This window comes from Equus przewalskii, chromosome 1, assembly GCF_037783145.1.
Source record: "Equus przewalskii isolate Varuska chromosome 1, EquPr2, whole genome shotgun sequence".
Lineage (NCBI taxonomy): Eukaryota > Metazoa > Chordata > Mammalia > Perissodactyla > Equidae > Equus > Equus przewalskii.
This window is the reverse complement of record NC_091831.1, coordinates 72564833-72582460: the sequence shown is the minus strand read 5'-3', so window position 1 is coordinate 72582460 and position 17628 is coordinate 72564833. Positions and strand designations below refer to the sequence as shown.

Here is a 17628-nt window from a genome sequence, read left to right as displayed (position 1 = left end):
CTTACTGCAGCACACTCTCAGAAGTGCCTGCCGTTTGGAATTTACCAGGCATGACTTCATTATTTGCTCAGGTCTTAGCTGTGTGTCTACCTGGGCAACAACATGGACTTATGGGCATGTTTGGGGCACATGATCCTTACCAACAAGCCTGTGAAAGAGATAGACACATGAATAGATAAGCCAAGGTGACTTAATTACAGAGAGCATGGTAGCCACAGAAGAAGCTAGTAGCCTGTAGGGGGAGTGTGAGGAGAGAAGCATGGAGAGCCAGCAGGGTGTCTGTCAGGCGTGGAGGATCCCTTCTGCCTTGGAGAGGAGCTCAGGCTTCATATTACAGGGAATTTGTTTTCAAGTTACTTTTTCATCAGAATGTAATATATGCCCATTAAAAAGAACAGGAAAAATGCCTTGGAAAACAAGAATGTTAGATAGAAAAAAAAAGTCACACACATTCTAATCATTCAAAAACAGTCACGTTATCATTTAGATGTTGTATTTCCTTTCCCTGTCTCATGATGTGTAGTTATTGTATCATTCCTCTGAGGTAAGTTGGTGGTTTTAACTTCAGGCTGTGGATGAAAAACCAAGGCACCGAATCAGATTACTGCCCAAAGTCCAGACTCAGCTGTTGCTGAAGACCCAACATGGAAATTTCCTGTGAGTACTGATATGAAGAGTGAAAAAGGTAAAAAGAAAGAAAACAATTATTCTCCAAACAAGCAAATCCTAGGAATAGAACAAACTCTACCTTCACTATTATTATCTATTTTTAAGAATATATCTGCCTAAGGCGTTTTAAACTGAGACAAGATCATTACTAATTCTTCACCTTCTAATCAATTCCAAAGTGTAGTTGATGAGATTGGCTCTTCCAATCCCGAGAGATCTTGCACTGCAAATTCACTAGTGGTCCTTTAAGGCATTTCTCTGATTCCTGATGGAAGCACCCAAAAGAATATCCTTTATAAGAGTCTAAACTCCAGGTATGTATTTTTTCTGTTATAATTGGATCCTTGAACCCCTGTAAAAGCAGTATTATTTGATTAGACCCTATAACACTGAGTTGACTGCACGTAAGAAATACTGCTTCCTGGTTTTCACATTCATATTACGACAATTTCAGAGAGAGAGAGAGAGACTGAGATTTAAGGACTGTAATTATAAGCCACCTGAGTTGAGGCTGCTGAAAGGTTACCTGAAGAAAACGGTGATTAACACTTCCAAGCATCTGAACTGGGCTATCTCTGGCTGAAGAGTAGCATTTTAAAGATATAACATTGTTTATGAAATTAAGGAACTTTGAGGCTGGACCTTTTCCTCTGTTACAGGTTGTTTTTGAACTTTTAAAGAATACAGGAAACCATTTGGAGAGTTAGACATTTTTTAAATTATGGTTTTATGGGGAACATATTAACAGTGACTTTTAAATCAGAATGTGTTTTTCCATGTAGAGCAATTTACTGAATGGAACACTGGCTCATTTTCTCTCAATACAGCACAAGCCTTTAAAAATCCTTTCTCTGAATAGTAGTTACTGTTGTTTTTTCTAAAATATCTTTTTCCAAGGATTATCTCCCTCTTATGCCACCTTGGAACATTGGCCAAAGGTTGTTTCCAGTCTGTCCTTGGTTCAAGACTATCTCTGAGGCCCAACAGATAATGAAAAGATACTGCTGAGAATACAGATTTTCTGGCCAAAAATCAGATAGATTTCTCAATCCATCAAGAGATAGATAGACAGACAGAGATAATACCCAATTATGGTGAGGAAAGTAAGAAACAAAATTGCTACAACCTTTTTGATAAGTGACTGGCATTATCTACTAAAATATAAAATGTGAAGACCCTATGTCCTCTAAGTGATAGTTTTAGGAATATATAACTACAAAAATGAATATACATTTGCACAAGTATTATTTTTGCTAAATTGTTTACAGTAGAAAAAAGGAAACAATCCTGATCCCGTAGACAGTAAAAGGGTTGAATATGTTAGGGCACATCCATACTGAGGTGGTTTTACAAACTCTTGCAAAGCATGAGTTAGATCCCTATGGATTGATGAGAAAAATGTACCATATTGTTTAGTGAGAAGAGCATATACATAGTAATCTGAAAGGTAGTGTGATAGCAAAGGAAATGGGCATGTTGAACGATAAGAGAAAATATGTGGAACAATAAACATCAAACAACATTCAAGAAGATTGAATTTAGGAGTAAGAATGGAGGAAGGAAAAATCATTAATTTTTTTTCCTTTATGTAACTAGGTATTGTTTGAATATTAAATGAGCTTTATTACTTTGTAACTAAAATAGATAAAAAGACAGGCATTTTACTATGTATTATTAAATATAAGCGGTCATTTTTCAAATTCTGCTTCAGATTGTTAGGTTGTCTAGAATTCAGGCTGACAGAGATTAAAGCCCAAGAGCAAAAAGTCAATGGCAGAACCAGGGTGAACAAAACAGCCTCCTGCCCACCTGAGTATTCTTTCCACTCTGTTTCCATGGGCTCCTTAGAATCATAAATAAGTTAGTCTCCTAGGTTTACCCACAAATGCATATATCAACTCATAAATAGCTCTATATCCAGTGGGAATAAAAAGGTAGAAAATAATTGTTTTTCTGTATAAAAGGAAAAGTGAAAGTGTGTAAACCCATAGCTCCTCTTCCTTCCCACCTCATTTCTACCAGTAATACAGATTAAGTACTTTTAGACCACCCTACCTCACCAGGTGTAGAAATATCATGATGAATCACATGCAATAAACAACTTTTTCAACTTTAATTCAGATATAGGCCCCACATAATAGCCATTCCTATGAATTTCCTTCAAATTAACTATGTTATGAAGTGAGGTAAAGTTTTGAGATTTGTTTTTCTTATCCTTGTACTGAAAGATGTTAGCAAATTGGAATATTTTATCATCATACGTATTCTACTTAAAATTCAAGTTTCATTTTAAATCCACCACTTATAATCAAAGGAGAAAATTTAGAAGTGATAGGACTTGGGCTGAGTGATTCTTTAATTCCCTTCAGCTTCAACATTCTATGACTTTATGATTTTAAAGAAAAATAAAAGGCAAAACTTCAGGTAAAGCTAGAGATCATCTGCACAGGTTTTTGTTCACTGCAGAACTGAATATCAAAATAGGAATGTATTGGTCTGCTTCAGCTTCTACAGCAAAATCCCAAAGACTGGGAGGCTTAACCAACAGAAATTTCTTCTCTCACAGTTCTGGAGGCCGGTGGTCCAAGATCCAGGGGCCAGCAGGGCTGGTTTCTGGGGAGGCCTCTCTCCTCAGCCTGCAGACAGGGCCTTCTCACTGTGTCTTCACATGGCCGTTTTCCTGTGTGTGAGCAAAGAGAGACAGAGAGAAAGAGAGAGAGCTTGAGTGTCTCCTCTTCTTCTGTTAAGGACACCAGTGCTATTGGATCAGGACCCCAACCTTATGACCTCACTTAACCCTAATTACTTCCTTAAAGGCCCCATCTCCAAACATTGTCACATTGCGGGTTATGGCTTCAACATCTGAATCTAAAGGGGACACAATTCAGTCCATGACAGGGAGAAAAATAAACACAGGCTACTACAGGATACTAAGGTTGTGTATATCTTCTTTTATGCTAAGATTCTCCTTTCTAAGTTTTCATTATGTCTTTTAGTAAGAGCAATAAATTGAAATGACATTTAGCTGCCTACTCCAGCCAGCAGGCATAATCTATAGAGTCTGATTTTATAAGGTCATGCATTATTTCATTAAACTGTTAAAATGTCTTTATGGTTAACATATTGTGTGAAATATATACATATATATTTTTAAAAAGTGATATTTAAAACTGTCTTTAAAACTTTTCTTTTGTTTTTAAAATAGCTTAATGTTGAAAGAACTGGTTAAACCTCAGTTGGATGCTAGCAATCATCAGTTTCTGTTATTTAACTGGCACTGTAGAAATACTAGTTAGTTGCTGTTAAATATTTTTTTTCCTAACATAAAAAAATTAAAATATGTAAGAACACTAAAATCACATCTAATTACAGAAAGAGCCAACCGAGGAGTATTGACAGTATTGGTGAAGTTCCTTTCAGTCACTTTTCTGTGTACATAGAGCGAAATGTGAAATTACAAAGTTTGGATAATACTCTTCATGCTGTTTTGTACATTTAGTTGAATTTAGCCTCCAACTTTTATCTCAACAGTATGAGATTACGTCTGCTGAAACTGAATAGACAAGTTGTCCTTTCCCATGGACAGGGGTCTTCTCCCATTACTGCTCTCTGCCAAAATTGAAATAGAAAGAAATGCCTTTCTTTTCGCATAATCGTCTCGAATTTCTAGAACTCTTGGTGTAATGAGATTTCATAAAAATCTCAGCATCCACTTTTGCAGGCCTCAGGTTTGAGGAGCTGTAAGAATGGAAAACTGTCAGCCCGCAAGCCTCAGCCCTGCCCGTCTCTGTGCAGCAAATACGGAGGTTCATCTCCTCCACTTGGTGGCTTCTGGGAATTGTGTAACTTCCAAGAGATCTGGGATGGGCCTTGGCGAGTCAGTGTTTGTAGTTCATCTTCCCCGAATCCTGGTTTGCTCTCCTAATTCTTGATTAAAGTAGACCCAGCCTCCACCCCAGCACACCTCCTCTGAAGGTGAAGGACCTAGTGTTCTGCTTCATCGTTTCTAGTCCACTCACATCAGAATACTGAACCTTGCCCATGTTCCCAGCCACTGGCTGAGGTCTTGTCAGCTTAGATGAACCACTGAGTCTGTTACCATCCTGATGACAAGTACAGAACCCTGGAAGACTTCAGAGGTTGTGTTCTCCATCAACCATCCTGTCTCACTGGACATTATTCTGGGTTTGCAATGTCTCCTCAGACACTGCACTCAGGGGTGGTGGCAACACTCCTTGACAGCAAACCCCCAAAGTGGGTCAAACTGGGAGTTGTGTCAGTTCTGTCACTTGGATGAAGTAAACTAAGAAGGAATGGACAGAGAAGGAGAATCATAAATGGAAAAAGATGAAGCAGCACCAAGTTTTGTCTCAATAATCCCTGTAGAGCTATGGTTCCCCTACAGAGACAGCAGACATTTGTTTCCTCATCTATAAAATGTGGGTAGCAATAGATAGGCTGTGATGATTAAATGATCAGGTGTATGTAAAGGGCTTGGAATAGTGCCTAGGATGAGGTGAGCATTAGGTTAATATTTGTTGTTGCTGTTGTGGTTACTACTACTATTATGTGGGATTTGAAATGAAAAGGATCCAAGTTTGTATATCAACTTTATCAATTACTTACCAGGGAACTTTGAGACAGTTATTTCATCTCTGAGCCTTATCTCCAAATTGGGAATAATAACAAAGGAATGAATGATTTCATTCCTAAGAGCTGTTTTGTGTTTTAATTGGTTCTGTCTCTCCCTGTCTAGATGGAATGGCTAAAAGTGAGAAGACGGGCTCTGATGGGAACAGATCAGAGTACAACACGAATCTGAATGAGCACAGATATTTAGTGAATGCTGTTTTTGAATAAGAAATTAATGCAAACCAGACGGCATAATATATACATTTTTGGAACTATATTTATCCTATTCCCCTAAAACAGACTGTCAGGCTCAAGTTTGTCAAAGCACTTGTTATTTTAGCCTTCAATAAGGCAGGTTAAAAAACTAAAGATATATTGTGAAATTTAAAAAGGGGAATATTCTAGGTCCTCACTAAGAGTCTGGGATCTAACTTCAGCTGAAGACAGAAAGTTAAATTAGTTAATTAAGCTTATTTATTTCAAGACTGAGAGCAGGTATAACGCTGTCCAAATCAGATGGCTACAGACTCGTTTATCACCCACTTAGATTGCAAAACATCTGCTCCAATGCTTTGCTTTTTCCTAAGAAAAGAGCAATATGCATGTTCAAATAATTAGAAAGAAGGAAAATATAATTTTTAGGTAAAGTTTTAAGGAAATAGGACTGTTCAGATTATCATACTAAGAGTCCAAAACTGCTCCCTCATGGAATACTCTTCTCAGAATCAGTATTCCATAAACACCCAACTATCTGACAGAGAGAAATTACTGCTTTAAAGACATTAACGAAAGAGTCTACACTTAGCTATATACATCCTAAATCAAAGTAATATTTTGCTAGCCTATTGAAAGAAACCTGTCATCTGGCCTTCCATAATTATTATTCTGTCTCTGGCATTGTTTTCCTCTTTATCTGGCTAACTGCATAATCATGACAACAGTCTCTGGAATTGCCAATCGTATTTTGAGTATGTAACCTTTCAAACCATGTTTACTGGGATCTGGAGGAACCTGTCATCTATACTTAGAGATTTGAAGCTCAGCCCTAAATGAATGTCGTGTGCAATTAATTTGCAATGGAATGAATTTGAAGCTAGGATGAAAGCCAGTTCCCTTGCTGGTTTTCAAAATGAATGCTTTGCTGCATCTAATACTAGAGAAAATTAGAGAAACTTCGAGAAACTTCAGAGTGTTATATCTCAGTTATTATTCTCCAATTCATTTAGTGAACAAGGTATTTTTCTTAGCAGACACTTTAATGTCTGAACAGTGTGTATTTCTACTTTATTCATTAATGGTACAACAATTTTATATTATTGAGTGATATGTATTTACTTACTTAAAATGACCTGAATCTCAATATGTAGGTGTGTTGGACCTCCTAATTGTAAGTTAGGCAAATATGATCTGGATACTTGTTCATTTTAATGATAAAATTCATGTAACAAATACTTACTGAGCAACCACTATGTGCAAGACACTTAGTAGGTTATGATAAGAGAAGTGACAGCTGCCTCGGTGGAATTCACTAAGTACTCCCCCTGTGGCTCTTGGGTTCTATAGGGATCTATGGTGAAAGATGAATTCTAGGCTCACTGGCTGGCAAGCCTCATATGGCAGAAAACATCTATTTGTTAGAGACGAGGGACAGAAATGCCCGTATCCTCCCACTGATATACTGTTTGATGACTTACCCATCACTTCCTCTAGAAGGAATGTGAGTGTTAACACTGTTGAATTTTCTCTTCAAGTTCCAATTGTGTAGGTATTATTTCCTGAGGAGATGCCGGTGTCTAAAAGAGGCAAGACAACTAGTGGAAAGAGTCAGACAGTCTGGATTCAAGTGACATCTGCTCACTTACACCCCCAGCGTCAGTTTCCCCATGCATAACGTGAATGGATCTCATGAAATGATCAGCTCCAGCCATTTCCTTCTTTAGGACACACTCTTCTGACCTGGGCTCCTGGAAGAGGAGCAGTCTAAGAGGCCTCGCATGGGTCAGATGTCCTCCTTTTGCTATAAGTAGGAGAAGGTCCCTTGATTGATAGTTCTAGCACTGTAAGGAATAGCGGGAGAGCCCCTAAAGAAAGGAGTAAGGGATATTGAGATGAAGAGTGGCTGATGTTCTCTAGGATAGTGCTTCTCAAACTGATGAAGGACCAGTGACTTTTCTTTCTTTCCTTTTTTCTCAATCCTTTGCAGATTAATGCTTTTAAAAAAAAAGCAAAATACAAATCTATTTTTTAATTGTAATTAAATGTTTCTCTCCATCTCTGCACTTATCTTGTTGCAGATCATACTCTTGGAGGCTGCACTAAGGTCCTCTCATCCTTGCTGAGGAAATCCCTCCACACGTGCCCCTGGAGTCCCTCCACTTCTCGCCTCACAGCCTCTTTTTGTCCTCTTGTCATCTGACTTCACCTTCATCATTCTAGAAACTGCAAGGTCCTCCTTTTAAAAATCGAATAATATCTTATCAGGTCTCATCCTCAAGTTCTTCCGTAGCACTTACTGTTTCTTCCTGACCCTCTGTCCTCAACGACATCCTTCACAAGAACACACTTCCCTCGTTCTCCTTTCATGGAACCTGGTGCCTCTTTTTCTTTCTCCAGATCAGCCTTCTAAAGGAGGTGCTTTCCTAAGGCTCTGGCCTAACTGTCAGGCTCTGTATGCTTTAAAAATGTGAATGTCAGTTTCTAAAATGGAGTTAGGACATTTTCTTTAAGATTGGGTTCTATCCTTGTATGGGAACTGGACTAATCATAAGATAATGCTATGTGTATTCGTCCAATAGTGTCTGGGAGAAGATAGCACACTGGAACTTCTAAGGGATCATTCCCTTGACTTCTCTTTGAAAGTACACAATACTAACTCACTCGCTAAAAAAGGAAGGCACCATCACTAACATGTAACATTAAGGAATGAGCAAATCCTTTTGTTTTGGTTTCCTTTCTTCTTACTTTATATCGCTTCATTGTGACTGGAGCTTTGGCAGGTATGTGGAGTGGAACTTTCCAAAATTCCTTTCATCAGAAGTCGATAGATGTGTTTCTTTTGCCAATGACAGGTACCTTAACTCTCGGACCATCTGTGTCCTCATCGGTTACGTGAGGTGGTTAGGCACCATGATCTATGCAGAAAATTCTGTGATGTTCTTACATTTCCTCAAGTCATTTTGTGTAACTTATTGACTTTCTTGGCTATATGTTAACACCATTTTTTTATTCTCTTCTAGCACCTGTGTTCTGATTAGAGGCCAAATAAATGACATTTGGAACTTCTGCTAAGGTACGCTAAGGTAAGATCTTTTTTTGAGTTAAAGTCTTTGCTTTAAAAAAAAGAGTTTATACCTTGATCTGTAAGAACAGATTAATGAGGAATAGGAATTTCTAAGTTTGTGTTTTTCAATACAGTTTATAATTGCTACTGTGTGCATCTTAATATAAATATAGTCATGCTCTATTTTTTTGTCTTAATAAAGATACTTTTTTGCTTATTTGCTCATCAGATTCAGAATTACAATGAAGGAATATTTGTTGAAATATGAAATAAGTTGATTTTTGTTTCAAATATTCATTTGTAATTTGTATCTTAATTGTAGCAATATGGTTTTTTTAAAAAGTGCAAAATGTTTGAATTTTTAGTGTATATAAGACCTTATACTTTGTCTAATTCATAGAAGCTTAAATATCATCCTTTGATTTATATTGCCTTATTCAGAATGCTGTACAAAATCTGATTGTGAATACAAAGAAAGAGCAACACGTGGAAAAGCTCAATCCTTTTTAAATGTTATCATTAGTAATACTTTTTCTATTCATCAAACAGTGCAAAAACCCAATACCTATTCTCCCCTCCTTTCTTCCTAAAAAAGAAAATTTCTCATGTTTTGAAGGACAGTAAAGTATCCAGTTTAAAAATCTCTGCCTTCCCAGACTCCTTTACTGAGGCCACGTGACTTGATTCCGGCTAATGAGCTCTAGGTGTTGGGCCTGGGAGGGCTTTCCTTCCTGAACCAAAAGAGTAGACTTCAAGAGAATATTTGTGGAATGTTTTCCTTTGTTATTACCCCATCTTCCTACCTGGAAAGCTGCAGGATTTTAGTTTATGGAAGTAACTGAATGACCACACAGAGAGGTCCATGCCATTGAAAGAAGAATTTATTACTTATGTTTCCTGAGAGAAGGGGGCACTCCAAGCCACCCAGGACCACGTGGGGAAGCACCAGGTTTGGTCAGGAGGCAGAAGACAGGAATGAGGAAAAAGCCTAGGTCAGAGTCTTTATTGGGAGTTTCCACAGGAGAAGCAAGGCAAGGCAGGGTAAACAGCTTAGGACTGGCCAGTTAGAATAATGTCAGTGGGCTCTGGGCTATAGGAGTGGTCTCTGGTTGCCTGGTGCCTGGCACTGGGTTGATTTGGGGCAGGGCAAAAATTGGCTTGGTGTGTGAGAGTTGGGAAAGAGGGTGGTTGGGACTACAGACTCAGGATTGTTTGGGTTACACATGAAAGATGTGCTCTAGGCCAGACCCTTTGTTGTCTCTAAGAATTGGCTAGCCCTGGGAGGGGCAGTCTCTCCCTGGCCAGTAAGCTTTTAAGATATCAAAGCATCACAAAAAACAGAAAATAAAAAACATGGTTAATGTAAAGCACAGCCCTCATCTTGTAACCACAAGGACAAAAGCTACAGCCAGGGATATTGGAGCAGAAAGGTAAAACAAACTTGCAGATACAGCCAGTTCACTAGCATTCATAGCTGGGCATTGTACTAGATACGCACCTATACCTAATTTACTCTTCATGAAGTGCCTTCAAGTAAGTATTATTATCCCCATTTTACAGATAAGGAAACTGATGCTTTGCGATGTTAAGAACTTTGTCCTATGATAATAAGCGCCAGAGTTGAGGTTTGATCTTGGACCCGTCAGTTGCCCTTCTCTGTACTCTGCTGGCTCAGTGCTGTCCTGAGAATATCATGCTGGGAGCCTGTGTGGTTGCTGATTATATTGATAACTAGTCAGTGACATCAACAGTTCACCAACCCCTTGAATGTTCTGCAGTAACACAGAATTTCCATTAGATTATCTGTTTATAAAACTAAGTAAACTGAAGCTATTCCATATTTAAAAATAAAAAAAGGAAAGGGAAAACTCTGGTTTGGGGAATCAGGATAAATTGGAATTGCTTATGAAAGCAAGTGAAGGAAATATTAATTCCACATTTCTTTTATTGTTTTTTGTTCTTTTGAAATAAAAGTTTAGAGATAATGGTCTAAGTATGGCCACCAAAACTCAGCTTCTAATCTACAGTCCTGATATTAAATATTCTCCTGCTAACAATCTTCATTCCTTCACTCATACTTTCTAGGTTCAGAAAAAAAAATTCAGGTAAAAGATGAATTATATATAGAAATTCCTTTGCAAAGAAAGTCGTGCAAGGTATTGAATGTGGTACTAAGCTGTGACAGGGGAAGAGGTGTGGGATAATGGGAAAGTCTCTGGGCTGGAAAATATAAGACGGAAATGCAGGTGACAGCCAGCTCTTTTGAGGTTTAAGAAAGCCATTTCACCTCCCTAGACCTTTGATCTTTATTTGTAAATTGAGGGTGTAAGAAATTCTGGTAGTTTCTTAGTAGAAAATAATAGCTTACCTTCTTGGATCTCTTTTGCTAAGCAGAGAAATGCTGTATCTACTAAAGCCAAACTTTCTTTTTGGCCGCTGAACCTAAGATTTATCAGTTATTTTTCTCTTCCTTTCCTTTTTTTCAGACACATCCTGAATCTCTTAATCTCTTTCTGTCTCTTCCTTTACAACCCTACTCCAAATCATCATTCTGTCCTGCCTGGACAACTGCATAAGCTTCCTGCTGGTCTCCTGGCTTCCATTCTTGCCATTCCAGAATTCATTCTGTGTACACCAGTGACAGGGGAACCTGGACCAGAGCTTGTTACTCTCCTGTTTGAGACCTCAAAACCTTTCAACTCCCTCCTCCACATTTAGAGTAAAACCCAAATGCACTACCATGATTTACACATCCAACACAATCTGGTTTCTACTTATACCCCTTCTCCCTCGCTTCCTCCACTCCAGTGTCCCTGTCTTTTTTTCTGTTCCTTGAATGTTTCTTTGTCTTCTTTTCCCCCCAGAGCCCTGGCTTGCGGTGCTCTGTGCCTGGCCCTTCCAAATCAAGTTTCGGCTGCGTTGGCCTTCCCTAACCATTCTCTCAAAGTGAGCCCTATATCAGGCACCCAAATTTAATTCCTTTGAAAAACTACAAGTTTTATTTTTTTAAGGTATATTAAAATGTCCCCATCTGGAGAAAATACTTATATAGCTTAAGGAATTTAGCAAGACATGAAGAGTTCCCATATTTGTTTACAGTTTCTTCTTTATCTCTCGCTGTGGAATGATCTAAACTCCATGAGGGCAAGGCCTTGTCTGTCTTCTTCACTGCCAAAACCATGATGCTGTTCCATGCAAGAAGCTTAGTAAATATTTGCTGAATGAATGTAGAGGCAGAACATGCCATAGGTCAAATATCCAACAGAAATTAAGCAATGTTTATAGATGTCCCTGACATGTCTATTGCTTAGATGTGTCTATTTCTTGGAGGGAAAGATGAAAAACAAATCTGAGAAGAGAGACAAACAACAGTGAAAATAGCAGGAAGGCCTTGGGAGGGACCATGTCAGGTGTTTTTACTAGCAGCATTTCTGATCTATGATGATGGGTGACAGAGCACAGTTCTTGGAATCTTACCTAGATTTATTAGCTAAGTCTGGCACAGAGACAATCAGAAATGTTTGTTGAATCAAGGCCCAAAAGGATGAAATAATAAATTATTGAACTGCTAAGAACAAAATTTGGCCTTTTTTTAAAAAAAAAAGAAAGGGCATGATAATATTCCCATGATGCCAATATTTAGTCCGTGTTTGTAACAGATATTCCAAATACAGTGAGTGTAAAAAACGTTCCATGAAACAGAATTCAGTTACTGTGCTCGGCATCTCCCTTAGAGCGTTTCAGAGTTTATTCCATCTTCAAGTAAATTGTCACAGTGACTCTCCAGAATGGCACACCGTGCTAGTGTATTATAATGCTGATGGGAAAATGGAAACTAGAAAAATGTCTTATCTGTCAATTAAATGATGTAGCCTTGTGGTTAGATTACAGCAATTTGGGGGCTTTTTGTTTTCTGCCAATTGAGATTTGACAGCTGTGTATAAAATATTTACATTCTGATTTCAGTCACATTGACAGCACTTCTGGGTCTTTGGAAGATGATAATTACATGTTAGGAAAATGTTAAAAAAAAATTTGAAGCTGATCTGTTGAGGGGAAAAATCTGTTTTTAAAATTGTACTAAGGAAGGAAATCCACTTTATTAAAGGATGTACTTCTAATAAAAGTCAAACATAATAGACGTTTGTGATACAAAGACATACTGCATGGAATGTGGGAATATCCTTCCCCAGCTGCCCGTCAGGGTACCTTAGCTTTTCTTAATCAGCTCTGTTGAGCTGGATACGTGCTTCTCATCTTTTCCCACTTTATATGGTACATGGGCAAATTAGATAGGATTTGGGGGGCATCTATATAGAATTTTGTGAAAAAATTCAATATATATCCTTAGTATTAAAAGAAGAGAAAATAAAAAGTATTGGGAAGAATACTAAGCATTGAATTTATATAGAATTTCTAAATAAAATATTTTCAAGTATTTTAATAAGTAGTGTAAATTCACACATAACTTCTTTTTATCAGGTTTTATGTTAGAAATAGGGACCTGTAATTCTTGGTCAATGGTCTCTCCAAAGTCTTGACAGTTGCTAACTGTGTGATGCTTTGTGAGAACAAGTAGATGATAGAAAATTTAAATCCTATTTTATAGCCATTCAGAAGTTTCTGCAATTGAAATCATATTTAAAGAATCTTACAGCTATTATTTTCTTTCACTGACAGATATAATGTTGAAATTTCTTAGGAGAAGGCAAATGATTTTGGATTCCAACCTAACTTTTTAGTACCAAGTATTTCTAAAAATCGTGGAAAGCATATATTCTCTTTTAGCCATCACCCTGCACATAGCTTGGACCTCACTAAAAGGGCAGATCAGGTATAAATGCACAAAACTGGGCTTGACCCTGTCTGTGGAACCAGGAGCAAAAGTACAGTTGGAGTCCCTGGGCCCACCCTGCCTTCCCACCCTTGGCTCTTTCCTGATCCTCCAGGGGCCTCACGCTTGGAGCACACTTGTGGCCACTCAGCCTGAAAGTCACACACGCCCTTCTCTCTGTGTCACGGCTGTCCCATGGCGACCCTTTGGGTTCCAGGTGCACTGGATGATGTGTCTGGTGAAGAGACCACTGTATACTCTAGAAATGAGTGGATATGGGCCTTTGGGCAAGGGATTCTGGGAGCCTGTGTATATGAAGCCTGGTCTAGAAGGAACCCTACTGCCCATGGGCATTATCTTGGAGAGTATCACGGCCAGAGGAAAGCCGGAGTGGGCCCTCTGATGTAGCACTTCTCAAACACAAATGTGTATACAATCACCTGTTAAAATACAGATTCAGAATTCAGAAGGGCTAAGGCAGGCCTGAGCTTTTACATCTCGCACACTCCCTGGTGAGGCTGATGCTAACTCTGACTGCACTCTGAGGATCAAGACTGTGATGCACAGGGCCAAGGCAGGGAGCTCACTGCCTGGGTCTCAGGGCGGTACTAGACAAAAGTATCTGCCTTAGGTGAAGGCAGAGATGTGGGCCTGCCAAGGAGAGCTGTCCTCACTCCCAGGAACCAACAGCCTGAATCCTTTGCACCCCTTACTCCTCCAGTTGTACACTGCACCCCTTGGCAACCTATACCTCCAGTTCCTCCAACAGTTCACAGCCCCTTGTCCACGAGGGGCAGCAGCTCACTCTGGCTGGGCACTGAACTTGATGTCCAGGTGGCAGACCCCACCTTGGCTGTGCGCAGAGCATTGTGGAGGAGCAGCAGGTGCCAGGCGTCCCCATCATGCTTGCAGCCTGTGAGACCTGGGGCTTAGCACCAGACTGGGCTCAGCCACACCAGCCTCTGAGGACTGGCGCCCCTGCCCAGCCCTGCTAGCTACACAGGTGTCTGAAGGCATGGCATGTATCTTATGCACCAGGGCGCTGCAGCCCAGCATGTGGGAATGCCTAAGGTTAGGTTCAAAAGGGCACGTTAGGTAGAAGCAGTAAATCAAATAGTTCTCCAGCAAGATTGTAATACGTTATATGAGAATAGATTAAAAAGCAAAATTAAAGTTTTCAGGAATGATCCAAAATTAAAACAATGCATTAAAAATAATGCTTAGGGGGGCCAGCTCCGTGGCCAAGTGGTTAAGTTCGCACGCTCCACTGTGGCGGCCCAGGGTTCGGATCCTGGGCGCGGACATGGCACTGCTCGTCAGGCCACGTTGAGGCGGTGTCCCACATCCCACAACTAGAAGGACCTGCAACTAAGATATACAACCGTCTAGGGGGGGGGGGGGGGTTGGGGAGATAAAGCAGAAGAAAAAGATTGGCAACAGTTGTTAGCCCAGGTGCCAATCCTTAAAAAAAATAAAAAATAAAAATAATGCTTAAATTCTCAGAGGAACATTTGAAGTAAAAGGAAAAGAAAATCCAAATCAGGAACAAAGTAAAATAGAAAATCATAGACAGTATTTTTAAGTAAAAGGCACATTTGGGAGACAGATATCTGTGTTACACTATATCTACACAAAGGAAATAAAATGCAAAAAACAAAATCAAAATAAGTTGAATAAATTATCATATTGCAGATAAAACAAACCACAAATAGTATCAGAATATGGAAATTAAAAATGAAAGAAATCTTATGAAATGACTATGAAAAATTATAACAAAAGAGCAGCTATAGAAAATTAATCAGGTGAAATAACTGAGGTGATTAATTTCATAAAATTTTAAGTTTAGAGTTAGTAGATGATACTTTTTAACTAAAAGAAGGTGTTAGACACAGTTCCAGAATGTAGAAATAAAATTACATTCCAAGAGAAATGGAAGAGCTGTTAGGTTTACAATGAAAATGTCGTAGAAATGAATGTGAAAATGAGGGACACAGTCTTCACACCAAATAACAGCAGCATGAGTGCAAGTATAAGAAAAAATAAATTCAAAGCACATATAAGAATGCCTTGTAAAAATACTCACATAATACGATAAAAGGCAAAAGCTGTGGAAGTGGTATATTTACATTTCAGCATATCATAGGACAAAAAGAAAATTCAGTTTACACAGTTTCTTATTATTCCGGGACCGCAAACTCTATCCAATTTCCCTTTCAGCAAAATAGTTATTCAATTCCTGCTGTATGTTCCTGAGATAGAAAGTTTAGATGATCTGTACTAATGCTTTAATACACAGGTTCTATCCTTGAAGAGCTTGCAGTTCAGTTTTGATGATAAACTAAACACGTATTTTTTTAAAGTTATAAGTTAAATATAAAACCAGATATAAGTAATGGAACCAAGTGGTTTAAATACCACACAGATCGCGACCCCGTTGTTATCATGGGCTGTATCTTTAACATGTTTATATCCTTGATGCTTTCCACAGTGATAAACAGATGTAACCTTTGGAAAAATGTTTATGATGTGTTAACAACATGCCAAGGTAGAATAAAAGGTAACATTTTTATATGGCTTCAGGGACATAGAGATACTCCTCTGTAAGAAGGGGGTGACATATTGTGAGACTTGAGAAAGGGCAGAATTTATGTCGGCAGAAAGAAAACAGAGAGCATTTCAAGGGATCATAGTTGTCCGGGAGAATGCAAGTGACAGCATCAGGATTCTGGGTTGTGGATGTTGGGCATGGGCCCTAAGGATGGGAAAGGTGGGTAAGAACAGAATGAGAAGGACTTTGACTTCTAAAGGAGCTTGGATTTTATCTTTAAAATAACAGAATACCACTGAAAGAGTATAAACAGGGGGAAAACATGAGGAAAATCAACTGGGCAACACTATGTGAAAATAGATTAAAGATGGGAAAATATACAGCTAACTTTTAGTGGGAAAGAGGAGATTCAAGCCTAAAGAGGACACTGCCAGCAGGAGTGAGAGAAAGAATAAATTCAAAGACAGCATGGAGGAATCTGGGTCTTATTCCTTTCTCCATCAGTCTTGTATATTTGCTCTCTCCTGTGTCTTCACACTTTCTAGTTCTTTTAAGGATTTGCCTTTCATGTATAAGTGTAAAACGGCTTCAAATCATAAAGAAAAAACAAACACCCCTGCCTAGGTTCTCTTTTGATTTCTGTCTCTCCCTCCATCTCTTCCTGCCCCTCCATGACCCTATTCCTTACTTCAATTTCCTCATCTTCCCAGCACCCCTCAGCCCACTACAGTTCGGCGTCTGATTCCACCACTTCACCAGAACTGCAGTTGCCACAATGAGCAAAGACCTCCTAGTTGATAAACCCCAAGAATTTTTGATCCTTAACTTTCTTGACTTCTCTGCAAATTTTGTTACCACTGATCTTTTTGAAACTCTCTCCTTAACTCCAAGGAAGCTCCCTCTCCTTGAATCTCTTCATACCGCTTCCCCCTCATTGTCAGTTTTTCTTTCCCCCTCCTTTTTTCCTTCCCTCCTTGTCCCTCCCTCCCTCCCTTCCTTCCTTTCTCTTTTCTTCTTCTGTCTACTGTTAAAGGGCAAATCCCCTTCTCTGCCCCCCAAAGTTCTCTTCAGAATTTTTTTCTTCTTAATCCACTTAATTTCCAGGCTTAACTATGATGTTTAGCCCAATGACACAAATCTCTGCCTCCAGCCTAGACATCTTTCCTAGTCCACGTTTATATATCCAACTGGACGACTCTAGATGAATGTTCACCAAACACCCGCAAATCAGAATGGCAAAACTGAACTCCCCTGCTCCTCTTGCCCCTCTCACTTCTCTATATCTCTGTCCCAGCCTCATGTGTATCATACAGGTGCAACCCAGAAACCAGACGCATCCCTTTATCTTTCCGAATTGCAAATCTAATCGTAATTCAAATTGGGCCACTTCCTAGTTGTGTGACCTTAGCATTACTTAAATTGTATTTCTCAGTTTTCTTATCTATAAAATGGAAAAAATAATAGGCTTGCCTCACGGGAGTGTTGTAAAGATGATAAGCGGCACATTGTAAGCCCTCAATAAATATTAACTATTTCATTCTTTGAAATAGACTCTCCATTGACTTAAAAAGAAAAAAACAGAACTAGTCTTCTGAGCATGTGGTTTGATTTTTGCTTAATTCTCAAACTTCAGTCTTTATCATTTCCTAATTTCCATCTGTCTCT

The 17628-nt window shown here is 38.9% G+C and overlaps 1 protein-coding gene across 12 annotated transcripts in view; it reads left to right on the top strand.

Annotated features, from left to right (window-relative positions):
• CHRM3 (cholinergic receptor muscarinic 3) overlaps positions 1 to 17628 on the top strand; it is a 457925-nt gene that overhangs the window by 205948 nt on the left and 234349 nt on the right. For 9 of the 12 annotated variants that reach the window (XM_008520564.2, XM_070568103.1, XM_070568124.1 and 6 more), the window contains exon 3: positions 8538 to 8600. The gene's annotated coding sequence lies outside the window, so the exon portion shown is untranslated. The remainder of the gene's footprint in view (positions 1 to 8537; positions 8601 to 17628) is intronic. The other 3 variants (XM_070568085.1, XM_070568155.1, XM_070568147.1) reach the window with 1 other exon arrangement.